Source organism: Pinus tabuliformis, chromosome 5_2, assembly GCF_031772625.1.
Source record: "Pinus tabuliformis cultivar Carrire ecotype Pingquan chromosome 5_2, CPIR1, whole genome shotgun sequence".
In the NCBI taxonomy this organism is placed as follows: domain Eukaryota; kingdom Viridiplantae; phylum Streptophyta; class Pinopsida; order Pinales; family Pinaceae; genus Pinus; species Pinus tabuliformis.
The window spans coordinates 365,250,995-365,273,201 of NC_142306.1; positions in this window are offsets into that span (position 1 = coordinate 365,250,995).

Genomic DNA, 22,207 nt, shown 5'->3' on the forward strand with positions numbered 1-22,207 from the left:
CCCACAATTCTTAACCCCTTCCAATCAAAGTCCTCAAACCAATCAATTGCCACAAGTCCCAGTACAGAGTCAAAACCCGCAGCTTTCCCTACCATTTCCACAAAAATCAAATCAACTACCCCCTCAACCACTTCCAACTCCTAATAATAAAGTACCACAACAAACAGTATACAACATGGAGGGTCAGAATCCTCAAACTTATGTAATAACCTCACTAGACCTAAATAATGTTCAATTAAGGTCTGGAAGGGTATTACCAAAAAAACATCCTCTTGTCATTCAAAAAACAAAATCAGATCTTCAAAAAATAAGAATCAGTCAGAAGAAGGAGAGACCTCTCTCCCTCAAAAAGAAACTAGAGAAATAGAAGAAATTCCAATAATCATAGAACAACCTTCAATATCAATTAAACCACCTTTCCCAGAAAGACTAAAAATAGATGAAGGAGTAGAGAAAAAAAATTATCTTTCCTGATTATAATATGATGGACAAATTGAGAAATGTCTGTATTAAGATTCCTTTATTGCAAGCCATAAATGAAATACCAATTTTTGCAAAAACAATTAAGGAATTAAGTACACAACGATCAGGAAGAAAAAGAAAAGATATAAAACGAATTCAGTTAGTTGTAAAAATTGCAGGCATTACAATGGGGAAGACGACAATCCAAAAATATCTAGACTCAGGAATCCCTATTTTAAAAATTCACATCAATGGAACTGAAATACCAAACACACTGATTGACCTAGGGGAAGCCATAAACATAATGAGCAAACAATTTATGGACACACTTAGGCTTCCTAATCTTCAATACACACCAACTTTGTTAAAATTAGCAGATAGATTTGTTATTAAACTAGATGGTGTGTTAGAGGATGTTTGTTTATCCTTAGATTCTTGGGAATATCCTACTGATTTCATGGTCTTTAACACCCAAGAACAATCTAGGAGGACATCCCTTAATTCTAGGAAGACCTTGGTTGGCTACAACAGATGCTTTCATCAGTTGTAGGTCAGGTGATATGTTTATCTCAGATGGAAATTCTACAAATAAATTTACATTATATCCCCATGCAAGAACAAAAATAGATACAGAAACTAAATAATGTATAGAAGATGGAGAAGACATACAACCTATTTTTGTCACTAAACAAGTAAAAGAGGAAGACAAACTTTTAAATATGCTAGAAAATAATGAATCTTCCTCACATTATGAGCATAGTCAAAATGAATATCTCTCCTCTAAACAAGTATCATTGTTGTCCATGAAAAAATTTGGAAATTCCTCGATAGAAATCTTTCCAGGAAAAATCTTAAATATCAATGAAAACTTGGAAGACATTCAAAAGAAACAATTGATAGAAATTTTACAAAAACATTCTTCTACTTTTGCATGGGAATACACTGACATGAGAGGTATTGATCCTAAAACTTGCATACATCATATCTACATTGAAAAAAAATGCAAGACTAGTTAGACAACCTCAGTGAAGAATGAACCAAAATCTAAAAGAAATTGTTAAGGAAGAATTGCAGAAATTATTAAATGTAAATTCCATTTACCCAATATCTGATAGTGAGTGTGTTTCACCCCTGTTAATCATCCCTAAAAGGAATGGAAAATGGAGAGTATGCATCGATTACATGGAATTGAATAAAGCAACATTAAAATACCACTTTCCACTACCTCTCATAAACCAGGTCTTAGATACTTTAGTAGGAAAAAGATATTTTCCTTCATGGACAGGTTCAATGGATACAACTAGATTCAGGTGGCCCCTGAAGATCATGATAAAAAGCACATTCACTTTTCCATGGGGAACTTATGCTTATCAAGTACTTCCATTTGGGTTATGTAATGCTCCTGCAACATTCCGAAGGGCAGTCCTTGGCATTTTCTCTAACCTTATCCATGATTGTGTGGAGGTATACATGGATGATTTCACGGTCTATGGGGATTCTTTCAATGAAGCACTAAGGAACCTGGAGAAATTTTTAATAATATGTCAAGAAAAAAACCTCTCATTAAGCCATGAAAACTGTTTCATGATGTTTAACGAAGGAATTTTTTTTATGTCACCATATTTCCAAAGATGGAATTAAGGTAGACTCATCTAAGGTGGAAGTCATTTCCAAGTTATCAATGCAAAGTTGTCAAAAGGATGTCAGATGTTTTCTTGGTTTTATGGGATATTATAGAGGATTTATAGAAAAATTCACAAAAATTGCATCCCCACTCTTTAAATTACTTATCAAAAGATTTTGAATTCAGTTTGGATTCTAAAAGTCAAGTTGCCTTTGAAACATTGAAAAAGATAATTTCTGAAGCACCCATCTTAAAAGGACCTAGCTGGAAATTGCATTTCCATATCTCAACAGATGCTTCAGATTCAAACTTAGGATTTGTTTCGAGACAAAAATATCTCACTCATTATGCCATTTATTATACCAGTAAGAATTTAACCCCTACAGAGTTAAATTATACTATAACCAAGAAGGAGTTCTTAGCTTTGATTCATGCCATTAATAAATTTAGACATTATATAACTGGATACGAAACATTTATCCACACATACCATTCGGCCATTAGATACTTAATGAATAAACTAGTCACTAATGGAAGAGTAACCAGATGGCTCCTACTTTTACAAGAATTTAACTTAACCATTCTAGATAGGCCAGGAAAACAAAACACAATTTCCAACTTTCGATCTAGAATACAAAATGAAAACAATGATCGGCCTGTAGAAGATAAATTTCCTAATGAATATCTTTTTGCAGTATCTACTAAATCACCTTGGTATGTAGATATTGCTAACTATTTGGCCACAGGAAAAATTACATTTCATTTAACTCCTAGAGAAAAAAAAAGAATAGTCCACAATAGCACATCCTACTCATGGATAAATGAGGAATTGTATAAGACAGGACCATACCTCATCATCAAAAGATGTGTTCGGGAGGAAAAAATACCAGAGATACTAAAATATTGTCACGATGATCCATGTTGAGGACATTTTTCTGACAAGAGAACCGCTTACAAAATCTTGCTTTTAGGATATTATTGGCCTTCCATTTTTAAGGACACCAAAGAATATGTTAATAGATGTGACAATTGTCAAAGAATGGGAAAACCTACTCCTTCAAATGAGATGCCATTGCAACCACAGGTACTTATCGAACCATTTGAAAAATGGGCACTGGATTTTGTTGGACCAATCAACCCACCTTCAAAGCAAAAGAAGTATATTTTGGTATGTATTGATTATGTCACTAAATGGGTAGAAGCTAAAGCACTTCATTTTGCTACTAAAAATATTGTAGTTTCATTTCCTTTTGAGGATATTTTTACTCATTTTGATGTGCCAAGAGAAATTGTAACAGATCAAGGGACACAGTTCACATCCAGACTAGTGCAGAAGCTTGTGGACCAATACAAGATAAAACATCGAAAGTCAACTCCATATCATCCACAAGCCAATGGACAAGTTGAATCCACAAATAAAGTGATTGAAGCTATCCTTACAAAGACTGTACATCTACAAAGGAAAGGCTGGATGGAAAAACTTCAAGAACCCTTATGGGCTTATAGGACTATGTGGAGGAATACTACATGACATACTCCCTATGAACTTGTTTATGGGAAGAAAATCTTACTTCCAATAGAGTTATAGATCCAGACCTATAAAACGGTAGTCCAATTAGATCTTGACTTGTCAGAAGCCCAGAAGTAAAGGATGACACAATTAAATGAGCTCGATGAGATCACACAAGAAGCCTTTTAGAGTACCAGCTTAGTGCAACAACAGAGGTCAAGATGGCATGATAAGTACGTTAAAGAAAGGAAGTTTCATCCGGGAGATTGGGCATTTCTTCTTGATACAAAATTCAAATATTTTCAAGGGAATTACAAACCCATTGCCTTGGACCTTATGAGGTTGAGAATATCTTTGATAATGGTGCAGTTAGAATCAGGACTATTGATGAAGAAAGAACTCCTCTATTAGTAAATGGACATTGACTCAAGCTTTACTAGAAACCATTAACAAGAGAGGAATTTGTCAAAATATTTCAGAATAATTCAAAACTAAAGATGGTCAAGAAGAATTCTTGTTCTTTTCCACCTTAGAAATATTCATTTAGTTTGTTTCTTCAAATATATATATATATATATATATATATATATATATATATATATATCTATATATATATATATCTGTATATATATATATATGTATATATATGTATATGTATATGTATATGTATATGTATATATATATATATAGATAAAAAAAATATAATAAATAAATTATATGGGTATATATGCATATACATATATATATATATATATATATATATATATATATATATATATATATATATATATATATATATATATATATATATATATATATATATATATATGCGAAGACAAAAAAAAAATTGTATAAACATGAAAACCAACATGTTGTTGGCATGTTTATATAGAAAATTTAAACTGAAAACCAATTTATTTGCACTTCAAATTTTCTTTTCAAAAAAAAATATAATAAAGCTCATCTACTAACGTTCTCTTTCTCCTAAGCTACAGAAACAACAACTTTCCGCAACTCATCCAACTTTCTGTAGCTTGGACAAGTTTCCGTAGCCAAACAAATTTCTGCAGCCTAATAATTTTGAAGTCTACAAGAATGCTTGATGATTTGGATTAAAGGACAGTTGACAATGATGCACCTGTAGAAGATCAAAGGATAGAAAATGAGGTTAGCCACAGAAAATTAAAGGTACGTGTTGCTTTAATTTAACAATAGAGAAAGATATATAGCATGTATGAGTAAGGAAATACAGTACTAAAGTAAAATCATTATAACCTAAGGATAATGGCTGTCTAACGAGATATCATATGCCACCACTCTAAAGGTCATGTCATGACCTTGTGCCAAATCTACCAAGTTAATTATCAAATCATAAGTTTCAATGCGCCTAACAGTCAAATCCATTTCCATAATCCTCTTGATAACCCATCCATTCTTCCCTATTCCTACACGCCTCTATTCTTTCACAATCACACCATCTTTCCAATAGCTACCAAACCTGACTAGTCCCATTTTCCTATCAAGGTAGCCAATATTCAAGGCAAAGAATCATTCAGCATGGGGGTAATTGTTCGGACTGATCCAGCAGGGAAGAAATTCCTAGAGGCGTACCCACAAACTAGGGAGTTGCTGCAAAGAAGACAATGGTTGTAGTTCATTGAGAAGTTTAGTGGTTTCCACAAAGAGGTAACCAAGACATTTGCACGTTCCTTAGATGGAATGGAGGCTGAAATTGGGGACATCGAGCTCATAGTAACAGAGTCTATGATTGCTGAGGTCACCAATTTGGCAAGGCATGGAGAAAAATGGTTAAAAAATAGAGGGATTGATAATGAAGACTGGAGGGTTTGCCTTAAGAATCCAAAGATGGACACAACGGTATACAAAAAAGGTATTCCAAGCTCTGCTCTTAAAAATAAATGGAGAAACTTATTGCTTGTGCTTCAGAAGTTTATCACTTGTGAGGGTAGGTTTGGAAAAATGTACTTTTATCATGTTAGAATGATGATGCACTTCCTCGAGGATCATCACATGAACCTCCCCAATTTTCTCTTGAAAAGCCTCAGGAAAATGGCTACAAATGTTCAGAAGGAAGTTTAGTGCATAGAAAACACCATGTACCATCATGGTCTGGTGGAAATATTGGTTGAATTTCACCTCTGAAGTATAGAGGATGATTGGGAAAGTTTGTTAATAAGGAATCATTTCGAGGAAATATCCCCAGAAAAACCAAGTAGCAGCAGGGTCCTCAGGGGGAGAAAAAGAACCATAGAAATGACAAAATAGCAAGCACTTCAAACTCAAACATAGGTAACAGAAGAAGAGTTTCTTATAGTAAAGATTTTACAAAGAATGAAGAGGGGAAACCCTAGAAGAAAGAAATCTAGCCAATGAAAAGAGTAACTCTCATGAATTGAAACCTCTCCTCTAAAGGGAAAAATTAGAGAATAAGAGGAGGAAAGTGCCGAAAATACAAACCCCAGGGTTGAGAAGTAGCACAAGGTTGAGAACAACTCAACAAACAACCCCAAAAACTACAAAATACATCAACTTGGAGGATGATCCAATAGAACACACTCCAATAGAGATCGATCCAATAGAGGATGATCCAATTGGAAGCCCTGGTGATTCTCCAAAAGGATCACCAAGATCTTCACCACATCCTTATAGCTCACCTCTAGGAATTCTGATACATAGTCCAACTATTGACCCTGCACAGCTGGAAATATATGACTACATAGAATCACTGGAAAGGAAGGCGACAACAACAAAGGAGACAATACAGAGCCTTGGAGAAGGAAGAAACCATGTGAATGAACAATCAACCTCAAACATCTTGAAGTAGGAGATATTTGAACTAGAAACACTGAATCGGTATCTTAAAAATGAAAACCAATCCCTGAAGACACAGAGTAAGATACAAATCGCCAAGAGAGAAAATCTAATCATACATCTAAGCTTGTGTTATAAGAAAAACAAGAAGCTGAAGAAAGAGAACAGAATTATGTAGAGAGAGATAATTAGTTTAAAGTACAAAATCCTAATGAGGAAGCCTAGAATTCCAATATCTGCCAAAAAGAAGAAAACAGTGAAACGGGGAGATAACAAACAAGAGACACAAGCAGAAGAAGAGGAAGAAGTGTATGAGGACATACAACATCTCAAGTCTAGGGGAATGTAGAGTCTGAAAATTTTCCTACCATGACATCCCTTTTGCCCAATAATCGTTTCTTTTTCATATATATTTACCACTTAATAAAGCCATATCTACAAGGTTTTGATGAAGGTATGCATTATTATGTTTTCTTGTTCATATTCAACTATATACCTTATTGTTTTAATTAAAGTTGTAATTAGCTATCGAATCAGCCCATTTCCACTACTAGTCTAGGATTTCGTAGCTACCTTCATTCTTCAAGAGGTTCCAGAGTTCCAGTTCAACAATGAAATTTGTGGATGGATAGAAGATGACTCCCTCATGGATACCTTCCTATCCACTCGAAATTGTTTTCTAAAAGAGTCACAGGAGATTGCAGTCAAACTCCGAGTCAACCACTGGATTAATGTAGAACAGAACCCGACAAGAGCTGAAACCTTATCATTATTCTTTTGAAATAGCAAAATGATGGTTTCATGATATTATTTTAGGTAGGGTTAAGAGATATTAGGCTTAGGATTCTCATACATTTATGCAAGAGACATTCTATAAAGTTAATGGTCGCATTGCTATTTCGGTGTGTGCCGAATGATATGTTTTCTAAACAATTTGTGACTTTCGTGTGAATGAATTTGGTTTCTATGTGCAAGAATTGTACTGATTTGAAGCTTTGAACTACTATGTGGAGGGCCCCTACAAACAGTGGCAGGCTTTAATCAAATACAATCTGATTTCCTTCAATTATTCAATTGCTCTGTTTTGTGTGATCATGTTGTATAATGATTTCAAATCGTTATCTGCCTAAGAATTCTACTTTGCTTTATACCTAGATTAGGTCGTTGTTTACTTTTCTTTATACCTAACACTGTACAATTATTTTATTTTCTTATTATCCAGCATAATTGAAGTGTGTTCAATTCATATATGTTGCTTGGATTATGTTGTTTGAGCATAGATTAAACAGGAAAGAAGACTTCTCCTAAAACAATTGAGTTCAACAGTATTCCTTCGTAGCTAATAGAGTAAGATTCTGTTTTTCACTTCGAGAATTAGGTTTGCACTTAGAGAATTAGGAGCTACAGCAAAGAGATTTAAAATCAGATCCGAACTATCTAACATAAGTAAAATCACCCTCACATCATCCACAAAATTATTGAATAGCGATTAATTCCTAGGAAACTTAATCAACATCCTTAATAATTACAAAATTAATACAATTGACAAACATCACCTCCATCCTAGGACTAGACCTTGACAAATACATAACAACCTACTAAAACAAATTCTAAGCACATATTGTGCACCTATACTTCATCAGTCTATGCACCCTGGTTGAAATTTTATGATTGCGGACACTGAATTGACCAAATAGTATGGAAAGATTCTAAGAACCTCATATGGTAATCCTTGTTGAATATACACTGGCTTTTTCAGTTCCAAAACTAATAATGTAGCAGAATTAACAACTTTGGAGAAGTTCCTTTCAATAGCTCACTCTCTGATCTGCCACAAAATACATGTTGTTGGAGATTCGAAAATAATTGTCTAGATGGCTCAGGATATCATCAATGGCTCCCCTCCCTCTAGAATTGCAAAAAATTTGCATTTGGAGGCTTAGTTGGATTGTATAAGACTCACCTAGGAGATTTTTGAATATGTTTCCATCAGTCATGTTCTTTGAGTAGGGAATAGAGTTGTGGATTGGCTAGCCAACAAGGGAGAAACACGTCAACACCATGACTTTTCCTCTCCTTTGCACAAAGTGATGGGTGTTGCTAACCTCGACCCGGGAGAAATCCAAATGCTACAAGGACTTATAGACCAAGATTATCCAGTCCCCTATGGGGGTGATTTGACAATAAACCAAGTGGCAAAGGATCTGTCCATAGTACCATCGGTTTCTCCACACAAATCATTACTCTATTTAGGGATATACAAAACCACATTTATTGCAGATCATGGGAGGTCATACTCAATATTAATATAGCGAGGTGGTTGCAGAGGAAATTCAATAAGGTGAATTAGGAAATGAGTGTGGGTAGGTAGGGAAATTGGTTCTATTTTCATTGTGAATCCCCAGGGTTGTGGACTTAGTTGCGAGGTGATCCGTGTTCTTTAATCTCTCTTGTGCGACTAAGGGAAATTTCTCTTCTATATCCCTGGGACTCGAGGTCGCTCTGGGAAGTCAAACCGAGTCATCTCCACTCTCTGGTTCATTGATGGCTCAGGGACATAGAAGATGGGGCAATGAGCCTCATTATTTTTCTCTCGAAAGAGGATGATAACCAACTAGGTTTCTTGGTCTGATGGCTCTTGGTATATCTAGCTCCTTTGGAGGGATTTGTACTGTATGTTGGGATGGGGTCCCTGGGGTTAAGTTTTGGTCAAATTTTTGGGTTAAATTTTGTATAAAATGTAAAGTCTCCATGAAATGTGGAAGCGGAGCACAAAGATAGTATGAGTCAAAGGGGCTTTAGTCCCTTTGGTGGCTAAGTGATAGGGAGATTTTGAGACCTAGCGATTCTGGAGAAGTAACTAATTGATAAGAATCTATGTAAGGGAATGTAAGCTAAGATGGGAAATATTTTTTTCCTGTACTTAGGCAAAGGGGAAGGCTTCTACAGACGAGGGTGAGGAAACCTTGGTAAGTATGTAGGCTGCGTGCACAGGGCCCTCTAGTTGAGTACATAGGAACAAGAAGTATGTATTGAATTAATTATACTTACTAAAGGCAGTTTTGAGCCAATTTGATGCATCGGTGTCTTGTTTCTTACTTCTGCAAGTCTATGTATTTTTGCTCTGTGTTATAATTTATATGAATTATTTCTTATATGGTACACGAAAATAGTAGACCAGTAATACTTATACGTGTTATGAATGATTAAAATCCTTCACGAAGATCTAGAATTTGTTTAAGTGGAATTTGGTGATTGTCTATTCAAAGGGGTTAATGATTCGTGAAGGTATATTTAAGCCCTAGAAACCACAGGAACCTATCACATTGATCTTTCGATGTAGAAACCTGGTTTTGTCATTTCCTATTACTACTGCAGCCTATGCTACGAGGGTTGTTGCCGAAAGGGCCAAGAGTTAGGGTTGTGTTGGTTGGCGTAGATAACATTGAATCTATGTTAGACCCCATCAAGGCAACAAATGGTTCTGTTGTCGGGACCGGGATATTGCTAAAGGGATGTGTGATAAATATTTCCCCGCAAAGAAATAAATTGAGAACTGGATTGATCTAAAATTGCATGTGTTTGCAGCACAAGAAAACAGAAAACCGTGCTTGTCTAACGAAGAGTGGATGAACAAATAAATGTACATAAATGAGCTTGAAATCTTCTTTTTCTCTTTTCCTTGTGAATTGCATGAGTGGGTGTCCAGGTTAGTGGAAAGTCAGGGTACTTAACAACCCTATTGTGTGGACCCCGAAACTGGTAAAGCACTTGGAGGCTTCAGAAAATAATGTCACATGGGCCATCGATCACTGGATAAATCATATTTTAGGAGGATTAATCATCGAGCTCACGATCAATATGACCGTGAGCTACAGGGAAGTAAAGCGTGGGTTTTTCAAGGGACCAAGAGGTAAGTACTTAAAATCTCTAAAGTCTTGTATCAAGATGTTGTTGTGTAAAAAGTGGGTTATGCCATTACATTGATGTTTTGGACTACACGAATTGGAAAACCCTTTAGAAGAAATGAAGAATCAGGGTCTGAGTACAATTCGTTGTTAGGATCTCCTGATAGTGGCGATGAAGGAACTATTTTAAGAACACTGCGAAGCATGCTATAGATAGTAAACCATGGTATCCTGAGGGTACGCCATCCATCCACTCCACCACAACCTCCACCTCCACCACATACACCTACACCTCTACCTCCAGTTCCACCTTCCCCTCCACATCAACCATTCAACATGGTGAACACGATGAATATGCTCATATTTAAAGGGGTGGGAAGTGAGGACAATGCACAATTTTGGTTCATCGTGGATGTTGTGTGGAAGGCACAATAGATTATTGATGATAATATGAAGAATATGAATTGTTATATCAAGTGTTGTACAAATAAGCCTACCGCAATGATGGCAAAAACTTAGTACGCACTGAACACTGTGTTTAAAAATATTACGTCTCAAGCATAGTCTGTAATAGAGTTTAAGGAAATATAATAGAGGGTAAAATTCTTGATCCGGTAGGCTAATATGAAGATCGGAGATGATCAACACAAACATTGGTATATTGCTTCGTTATTGCCTCACTTGATATTTCCATTATCATAGCTGAAAATAGGAATGCAAGCAGAAGTTGTGGAGATCATGATGAGGTTTGAATTTTCACTAGTGCAGGATACAAATGTTGGAGTACAATAGATTCAGTCACAACTGGAAAGCCTGCACATGGAATTCCAGAGCTTGAATACATCAAAGGAAGCTCAGCCTGAGGTTCATGCAGAAGTTTGGTCCATAAAATGTAAAGATAAGGGACATGATAAGGATCAATGTCATGTTTATCAGAATTACCTAATTACAGGAGGTCGTAATCCTCTGAAGCATAGGAAAATTATGGGACCAAGAACATGAGTACCCTTATGGTGTGTTATCTTCCTGATAACTGAGAAGCACACAACTAACCATTGTCATCTCTTGCAAAACTTTCTACAGAGTCACAATAGTTGTTTTGTATGTTTTGTAAGTAGGTTAGGCATGACGATCAAAACTATTGAAGCTATGATTTGATGATGGATGAGATGCCTACATATCAGATGCAAGCTGAAACTCGGTCCTAGGATCATGGCGCGGGTGCAATGCATAGAGGATTCTAGGGTTGTTGTTGTGGGGGAAAGTATCCAACTCGGAATGACCCTAACCCACTCTAAGGGTGACAGTTCCTTAGCAACAGCTGAAAGCAAAGCTATCTAAAGTTTCTTCTTTATGACATGCAAGAGATAGAAGGAAGAGATCCACTTACCGATGTCTTGCGCAAATGGTCGATCCAATCTCCTTCGTTTGCCGCTTGCTCCCAGATCCAAGTCTTTTCACGGGCCCAGCTACACGAGATCTTGCGAATAAGACAAGAAAAGGAATCTACAAGAGGCATGCATTCATAATCGATTCAAGGATTAGCATAAATCAAAGACGCAAGTAAGACAATACACCATTGAAACACATGCGAATAGAAGAACCTCAAATGCTTTATTAATATATGGAAGTAAGGTTTAGGCGGCGATACAACCATGAGAGGTCCAATCCAGCATCACCTTCCCGACGGAGAGAAATCTCTTCTTCACCTCCCTCAAGCAATCACCCAATGCTCACAACTGTAAACCAACAGCAATTCTTTGCACAAAATTCCCGCCTTTAGATCCCATGGGATGAGATCCTTATATAGAGTTTTGGAGTGAAGATAAGTCAGCTTGATGTGTGACTTGTTGTCCTCTTCAACTCCAGTTGTTCTTCAGTTCTTCACTCGGAGTTTCTGCCTTCCACTTGGAGTTTTAGAAGCTCTTAACTCATCATTAGGCGAATCTTATGATCAAGTGCCTTTTTGGAAGCTTCCTGGGCATTGGCACATTGGGAAAAAGATTCCTCCACATGTCAAAGTACGCCCAGCGCAGGTAGCCTTTGTTGTACCTGCTATGCAGCGCAGGTAGCCTTTGTTGCACTTGCTATGCAACGCAGGTAGCCTTTGGAGCAGCTGCTTTGATCCAAAATTGACCTGTTTTTGAGTGTTTTTCAGTGGAGAACTGATTTGCAGTGCTGTGGTTTGCTGACCTTGTTCCTCTAAGGGTAAGAACAACTTGTTTAGGGACTTTGGATCCCTTAGATTATTGACATTTCATGCTCTATGCTGTAAGGCACAAAAATGTCTATAACAGTTGCCCCCTAAAGTATGAGGTCGTTTATCGGGTGAAATGCTTTATTAGGAGGATCCGAAGTTCATTCAATCGCCGGGAGGTGACCTGTAACAAAATACAATACAATACATTATCTTTTCATACTTTCTTTTCATGATCTAGCTGATGCGGGCATTTTCCATGCTCAGCTTTATAAATGCATTTGTTGTACATAAACAGACGATCGTCTAATAATAGACTGATAATTCTCTGCTTTTTAATTATCATCCTTTTAGTAGGATGATCATCTGCTGCACATGTCTATGTTTTTATCTCCTGAATATATATCGCAGCCCGGATGGATGAAACTAGATCCGAGGTCTTCAAACTTGTCCGATCTTCACTTTAGTACAAGTCGATCCATGTGAGAATTTCCTGAAGTCGAACATGGAAAGACATCGCTTGATTACCAGTCAATAATGTAAACTGTTAACAAGCGCGAGAGGAATCACCGATAATGATGATGACCCTCAAGGTACTGCAGCACAATTCACGTGGTGTGAATATAGGATCTGACGTCGAACACCACGCAAAGTCTCCTGGTCGAAGGTCATTAATGTATACCTATCGCCGGGAGTGAGAAGCTTGCCATTGAGGCATGCAAGCTTCAAAGTACTGAGGGGGTGTTCCTAGATCAACTTCTTGGATAATGAGCTGATGTCGACAAGAAGTGATCCGTCAAAGGAGGGCCTTAATGAATCCCACATCAGTGACATGGAACGGAGCTAGTGATGATGGTGAAAACGATCTGTGAAATATGATTCAGGGTGGCGGTCATGGAAGGATGAAAGATGATGTACGGTAGTGGATGGGACCCGGTTGACACTTTCTGAATGACATCTCTTGAACATATAACGACACTGACGTGATGGATCGGTAGCATTACCCCATGTATGGATGGTATGGCGAGACCATGGTGAAGGGACCGGTGAATGATAATAACCCAACCCGATATTTACGGAGGCAAAAGTGTCATGTTCAAGAGCGACTTGCTACCATTAAGCTTTGAGGTTCTTCCCAATTTTTCCCCAGTCATTTCTGACCAGTACCTCTTTATTTTTGTCAAGCTTGAGGAGGATAACATATGCTTGGTCTATAACCTGCCCTTCGGGCAAGCCCATCGCTATGTTTTAACGAGCCTAGCGATAGGGAAACTCGTTCTCGTCTAAAGACAAGTTTTTCGCTATCTAATATTTTTAACGAGCCCAGCGACAACGACAACTCGGTCCTTTTCATTTTTAGAGAGTCTGAAAAGTGTACATAAAGTGGACTCCAGGGGTCCTTTTTCATCATCTAATCCCTTAAGTCCGAGAAAGTATAAAACAATACAGAAGGGATGAATGTTCGATATCTTTATCGAGCCGAACTAGACAAGTGCTCGATCTTTTTGTGCAATAATCCCTCATGTCCAAAAAGATTAAAATCTAGAGGAGGGATAGCTCTTCCGGTCCTTTTAACGAGCTGGAAGGCCAAAACTCGGCAAACTTTTCATTTTTTACGAGTCAGTGAAAAGAGCTCAAAGAAGACTCGTAGTTTGAGGAACGAGTGATAAACAGGGATAGCAGCAGATTCCAGGTACAGGTTGGAATTTTCCAATCATGGCAGTATTACAAGGATGGCTAGGTGGAATCACTCTTCGCAGCTGTTCCTCAAAATAGGTAAACAATCAAGTGGATGTGAATGATCGGCCAAATGAAAAGTGGAGGTGACGGTGCACAAACACGACCAAGGCTCTTATGGCTGATGAATTTATGGTCTCAAATGGTTATTTACCGGTTCATTTTTCTGAATGAGCTTGAACTCTGGGGGAAAGCCTGCTCACAAGTGCATTTATTTTTTAACGAGCATGAACTCTTGCTAAAACTGCTCGGTTTTGCGTTTATTTTTTAACGAGCATGAACTTTGCCAAAACTGCTCGTTAAGTTTGCATGCCCCCAGCATCATAATAATGCATGTCAAAGGAGGGTGCCCCCCAAGCTTCATTGCATTCAACTTGGTGGTTGGAGTGAAGGTTTACCTTTGAATTTTGAAAAGGGGATTTGTTTCATTTTTTAATGAGGTTGACATAGTAAAAGAACTATCCTCGTGACTCCTTGTTTCATTTTTTAATGAGGTTGACACGAGATAAGAACCGTCCTCGGAGCCCACTGTATTTACAGTATTTCCATTAGGGCGATGATCCATGCTGACAAAATATTTAGGAATCTTCCGAATCCGTTGGATATAGAAGATTTCATATTGTAGGTTTCCACTGTGGCTACTTTCGCCAGATTACCCGCCGATGGTAGGGAAAAAGTACCCATTAAGGCAGGGTCTTTTAGGAGACCTACTCCAATATTTTGGAGCGATTGATTACTTTCATGGATCATTGTGTTGCTTCCCGTAACTTGGGAACTGTTGGGGAGAAATGTTTGTTGGTCGACGATTGTAATTTTTCCTTGAAAAGGAAATACAATCCTCCTGAAGTAGGTCGACACAACTGCAGCCATGGCATATATCCAAGGCCTTCCCAGTAGGATGTTGTAATCGAGGTTTCCGTCGATTACTTCAACATCAACTTCTACTGTTTTGCCCCCCAGTTCAACTTGCAAGTTACTTAAAATCCCGTATGGAGTGTATGATCATCCATCAAATGCTTTTAATGTCGTTGACGATTTCGACAAGGGTGGTGAGCCTAAATTTTTCCAGCAATTCATCGACATAAGACATGTAGATGCCCCCTCATCAATAATTGTTCGATGAACAGTTTTGTTGAGGGCTTTCACTTGAATAAGGAAAGCTAGTTGAGCTGGTAACTGAGGGTCATATCCTTTATGATCAAAGGCCACAAGATTGGAATCCATTGGGCCAATCCCACTTATCGCTGATAGTAAAGCTTGCTCTTGGGAGGGGCAATTTTGCGGTACCTCAAGTGTCGACATAGTGGACGGCGATTGGGCCAGGTCCTCTACTATATTATAATTCTGTGCTATTTTTGCACGAGGATTAAATGTCGATTTGTGTACTACTCCCTTTGGCGACTTTATCATTGGTTTAGGAACGATGGGTGGCACAACTTTGGTCAAAGTTGTTGTTGAACTACTAGGTTGTTTATTCGCCTTGTTGTTCAACTGCTTTGGATTCCTGTGATCTTTATTCCTGGTCAAAGCATTATTTTGCTGCTTTGAGGTGGACAACATAAGCACTTGGGATCGGGAAGCATTTTGATTAGCAACCAGATTTTGTCTTGGATTAGGAAACGGATCAGTCAATACTACTGGGGTTTTTGAACTCTTGAAGAGTTTCTTAGCTTCAGCTATATGTGGACAATCTTTCGTCCAATGATCCTCATCGCATATTTGACACCCTGTCGGGGGTTTCCCTTTCCTTTTCTTTTTCTTCTTGCCCCCTGGTTGCTTCAGTCGTTTTCCCTTGTCGGTCGACATGGCATTTACTTCTGAGGCAAGAAGTTCCTCATCTGCATTTTGACTAGAAATTTTGCGTTTGCCAGTCACGCCATTACTGGCGTGAGAGTTAGTATTTGATTTAGGAGGGGGAGGAATTGAAAATTGAGGTCTAGGGGCGTCAGGTATTTTGTCGTAGAGCGTGCCCGACTGAGTATATACTAAGTCTAAGTATTGAGCACGAGCAATGACTTGCTCCTCTGTTATGACTCCTCCCTTGGCCACATCTTCCGTTATAGCCGGAAGTAACGACTTTATAAACCATTCAGCTAACAGCTGATCGGGAACGTAAGTTTTCACCATCCTACGACGACGTCGCCACTCATGTATATGATCAGATATGTGAGTGGCCGTTGTCTGTTTGAAGTTGGTAAGGAGTTCTGTTCCTATTTCATACCTTATCGGTAATTGAAAATGGGTTAAGAAAGTCGTGGCTAAGGAGCTGAAATTGTCGAAAGAGGCTCTTGGCAATTCAATATACCATTTAGCCGCTGGACCTGTCAATGTCCTCTGGAAGAGGCGAAGTCTTATCGAATCATCGTTTAGAGTGTTCGATGAACACCACAGATGAAAAGTCATGACGTGATTCGACGGGTCTTCACCTGGATTTCCATTGAATTTAGGAATGTCCGATGGAAGTTTATGCGGAATCGCTGGCCACCAAGGGGCATAAGCAATTGGATCATTCGTCAGCCGGTTTAGATCTGGCAATTCTAGAGTTGCTACAAAGGGCAACTGTTGGTTCAGGTTAGGCGAAGCATATCCAGGATAAGATGGTATCGCCTGAGCAATGGGTCTTTGCAGACCAGCATAATGCTGACAACTTTGACAAAGTTGATGGGCATAACCATTATAGCATGGTTGCCCATTACTTACAAAGACTTGTTGCTCAGGTCCTTGATATGATTGCTGGAATGGCGGCTGTTGAGATTGAACCAGCTCTGGTTGTTGGACCATTTGCTGTTGACCAATACTGGATGATTGACCAAGATGAGGAGTCACAGTACTTGTTTGAGCCTGAGTCGCTCCAGATAAGGAGGCACTACCCTGAGATTGTGATTGATCCGCTGAGACAAGAGGTTGTTGTATTACAACAGGTAGCGCTTGTACTTGCGACGCATTCGCCATAGCAGGTGTGGTGGGAATATTCGACACAGGGTGTACTGGTTGCATTGAATGTGCAACTCCTGATCGTTGAGGCAGTATTGGTACCCAACCGCCGGATGTAATTCCAGTTTGACCTGAACCTTGTTGTAAACTCTCATATGGTTGTTCTCTAGGAGGGAACAATGAAAGAGCATACTGCCCTCCACATGGTGGAAATCCAGTACTTAAAGGGTAAATTGGCCTTTGAAGACACATTGGATCAATTTGTTGAGTTTCAACATAAGAAGTACCAGATGATAATCCGGATGAAGAAATAGGAACTAACCATATTGTCGTCCCAGATTGGACTCCGGCTTGTTGTTGACAATTTGTCGGGACAGATGGTATACCAGCAAACATCGTTGGAGTAGCAGTAGGAGGTTCTGCTCCTGCTGTGTCAGACGACACAATCCTAGATGTCGACGGTTGTTCAGACATATCTAGTCTATCCAAAAGATTTCTTAGCGATTCTACAAGAAATTACGATGCCAAAAGACTAACTTCGAAGATCAACGCAGGAATAGGAGGTGATTATGTTCCGTTTAAAAATATATTTTATATGACGACGCTTTTAGACACAACTTGCTTTTTCACTTTTTAAGAGTCGAGAAAAAGCTAAAGATGACTCTAGTCTCCTTCGATGTATTAACGAGCCCGAAGTGACAAATGCTCGGATGGACTTTTTCAGTTATAGAGTTTGAAAAAGGCCAAAAGAAACTACTCTGGAGTTCTAGGCAAGGGTGTGCCAAACCTTTCGCGAAACCACAGAATACATTTTACGGTACGAGTGGTCGATCTTCGTGAATGCTGTGTTCACTGCATCGCGATCAGTAGGGCGGCCGACACGGCTTCCTATGGATAAAGGCTTTGTTCGTATAGGGGTCCCCCAATATACGCGACGGTACGCGGGGGCACAAGTCCGTATTAGTGCTATCGTCCCTCAGGAGGAATCACCCACCTTCGTAGAGATCGACAGTCACTATGTTTAAAGACGCTGGTTCACGTCTCTACCTAGACCTCTACTGTGTCTCGTTATGTTTCAAAGCGTTGTTAGATAAATTCAGTTCTTTTTAGGTTGATCTTGCTTAACAGTTTGCCTTTATGGATCACCACGTGATGTATGATACAACTCCTAAATGCAGTCTAAGAATGATAAGCAAGCTTTTTCAATTCTTTCAACTTATGAAAACCTTAACTACTGAAGGAAAAGAAACAGCACACACTGATGCAATTTTCCTAAATCGACATGCAAACTGTCAAAATGCACATGCACAATGCAAGTATTTCTTTTCTTCTTCCTTAATGTTGATGTATTACAAAAAGAAAGTTGTTGTATGATTTCGAATTCAATTTCAAGCGAAAGCAAAGAAGTTGTGTCCAATAATCAAAAGAACACCTTAAGATTCACTCGTTTCAACACAAGAAATACTGAAATTCGAACCATATAACGAAAGCAAATGCTCAAGCGGCTATGAACAGCAATAAACTAGCTCTTAGAATCACAACGACACTTTCTCATAGGTCTAGATCCAAGAGGTCATAGCAAGACTAGTTCACTTTCGCTATGGGAAACTGTGAATGACGGCAAGAAATACAATAAGAACAATCACGGTTTCTTCATACAACTGAGGCGGAATGAAGGCAAAGAGAAGTGGTTTCAGCTGGGTATACAGGTTGACAACAGGCTGCAAAAACAATACTGAAAATTGGGCAACAGACAGTGGGGAATCCCAGTTGCACAAGGCAAAACTGGATCAGCGCAGGTGCTGCACTGTCAAACTGCGATGCAGCGCAGGTAGCCCCTTCGGGACCTGCGTTGCAGTGCAGGTAGCCTTTGTTGCAGCTGCACTGATGAGACAACTCTCGTCTCTCTCAGATTCCGGGTCACAGTTTGCTCAAAAATCAACGGTTTTTGGCGAAATCAAAGGCTATCAGTCAAGTATACACTAGAGGATGATTGAGGGAAGATGAACACTATCACAAAGAGCTAAAAAGAGTCCTTGTGGATCAGCTCTTCAAATCATAAACATGCCCAGCACTGGGCTAGAGTAGCTGCCCTCTACTTTGCATTCGAAGGACTCGAATGCAGTTCGATTCGGTACTCCTTTGTTTAAGAAATGAATAGCAAGAAACACAAGCTACCAACAAGACACGATCCCCAGCGGAGTCGCCAGTCTGTTGTGGGGGAAAGTATCCAACTCGGAATGACCCTAACCCACTCTAAGGGTGACAGTTCCTTAGCAACAGCTGAAAGCAAAGCTATCTAAAGTTTCTTCTTTATGACATGCAAGAGATAGAAGGAAGAGATCCACTTACCGATGTCTTGCGCAAATGGTCGATCCAATCTCCTTCATTTGCCGCTTGCTCCCAGATCCAAGTCTTTTCACAGGCCCAGCTACACGAGATCCTACGAATAAGACAAGAAAAGGAAACTACAAGAGGCATGCATTCATAATCGATTCAAGGATTAGCATAAATCAAAGACGCAAGTAAGACAATACACCATTGAAACACATGCGAATAGAAGAACCTCAAATGCTTTATTAATATATGGAAGTAAGGTTCAGGCGGCGATACAACCATGGGAAGTCCAATCCAGCATCACCTTCCCGATGGAGAGAAATCTCTTCTTCACCTCCCTCAAGCAATCACCCAATGCTCACAACTGTAAACCAACAGCAATTCTTTGCACAAAATTCCCGCCTTTAGATCCCATGGGATGAGATCCTTATATAGAGTTTTGGAGTGAAGATAAGTCAGCTTGATGTGTGACTTGTTGTCCTCTTCAACTCCAGTTGTTCTTCAGTTCTTCACTCGGAGTTTCTGCCTTCCACTTGGAGTTTTAGAAGCTCTTAACTCATCATTAGGCGAATCTTATGATCAAGTGCCTTTTTGGAAGCTTCCTGGGCACTGGCACATTGGGAAAAAGATTCCTCCACATGTCAAAGTACGCCCAGCGCAGGTAGCCTTTGTTGTACCTGCTATGCAGCGCAGGTAGCCTTTGTTGCACTTGCTATGCAACGCAGGTAACCTTTGGAGCAACTGCTTTGATCTAAAATTGACCTGTTTTTGAGTGTTTTTCAGTGGAGAACTGATTTGCAGTGCTTTGGTTTGCTGACCTTGTTCCTCTAAGGGTAAGAACAACTTGTTTAGGGGCTTTGGATCCCTTAGATTATTGACATTTCGTGCTCTATGCTGTAAGGCACAAAAATGTCTATAACAGTTGTGGAACAGGGATAGGAGGAGGGGCTGGAAGAGGTCGCAGACAAGTTACTTTCTACAACTATGGAGAAGCATGACATTTTACACATGACTATCAAAACCGAATGTATCCATCTTGTTAGTATTGCATAAGGTTTGATGTGATAGAGGATTTCCCAGTTCTTATAGCCAAATGAAAGAGAAAAAGACTCAACCAACCTTGCAAAATATACAGATGATGAGGGCAGAGCCTTGGGAAGAGGACCATAGCATCAATATCATGACACAAAGTGGTATTTACGTGGGAGAAGATAAAGGAAAGTAGTAAGAAACTAAAGGCTGAATGTGCAAGGCTGCTGAAAAAGTGGTCAAGTTTGATCTCAACAAGCATAAAAAAACTTCTATGAAAGCCAAGGATAACTTTACTGAGGCTTCTACATCAGGAAGTGAGGAGAAATTAGAGGGAGACAATGATGTGTAGGACATGGATCCCTCGCTATTGGTTACTTTTCTGAAACACATATGAAGAAATTGCGTGATAGGAAGGTGGTGGAAGGGCTCTAGGAACTAATTGACAACCGTATGAATAATATCAAGACTCCTCCTAAAGAGCATGCTATGAGGAAATTGGGTAAACATAGGAAGCACATAGGGCACAACTAGCAAGTATTTTTGGATCTATCCACTACCATCAGGGGGATCTTCTCACCATGATTGAGTACTCTCCTACCAACTACTTCAAGAATCCCATAGTTAATCATGGTTGGAACTTGTTTCATGGTTTCACACTTTGGAACATCCATAAGGAACAAAATAAAGTTATATTCGAGCATCAGTCCCCCTCCAGCACCTCCACCTTGAGTATTTAGAAAGAAAACACCAGAGAAACAATTATATCGGAGAGGTGGGATCTGAATGAATAGAATGACAATTCGATAGAGACATAAATCCTGGTAGTTCTCAATTTGACCCAACAATTGGCCATCCCTCTACTGCCCTCTAATAAATATTCTCATGTATCGTCCCCATATGCATTTCACCCGCCCTTTGAGGGGTTCATCTGGCTCAATTTCGATAGCACGAGAAAATGGATCCTGAGCCCTTTTGGGTATGGAAATATTCTAAGAACATCATATGGTAATCCTTGTTGAATCTATGCTAGATTTTCTGATTCCAAAAGTAATAATGTAGCAGAATTAACAGCTTTGGAAAAGGGCCTTTCCCTGGCTCACTCTATGGTGTGTCACAAAATATATGTTGTTGGAGATTCGAAAATAATCATCCAGATGGCTCAGAATATCATCAATGGCTCCCCTCCATCTAGAATTGCAAAAGGTTTGCATTTGCAGTGTTAGTTGGATTGTATAAGACACACATAGGAGAGTTTTGAATAAGTTTCCACTGGTCATGTTCTCCAAACAGGGAATAGAGTTGTGGATTCGCTAGCTAATAGGGGAGCAACACATCAACACCATGAATTTTCCTCACCTTGGAAAAAAGTGATGGGTGTTGCTAACCTCGACCCGGGAGAAATCCAAATGCTTCAAGGACTTATAGACCAAGATTATCCTATCCACTATGGGGTTGATTTGACAATAAACCAAGTGGTAGAGGATCGTTCCTAGGGACCATCGATTACTCCACGCAAATAATTACTCTATTTAGGGATATACAAAACACATTTACTACAGATCAAGGGAGGTCTTACTCAATATTAATAGAGCGAGGTGGTTGTAGAGGGAATTCAATAAGGTGAATTAGGAAAT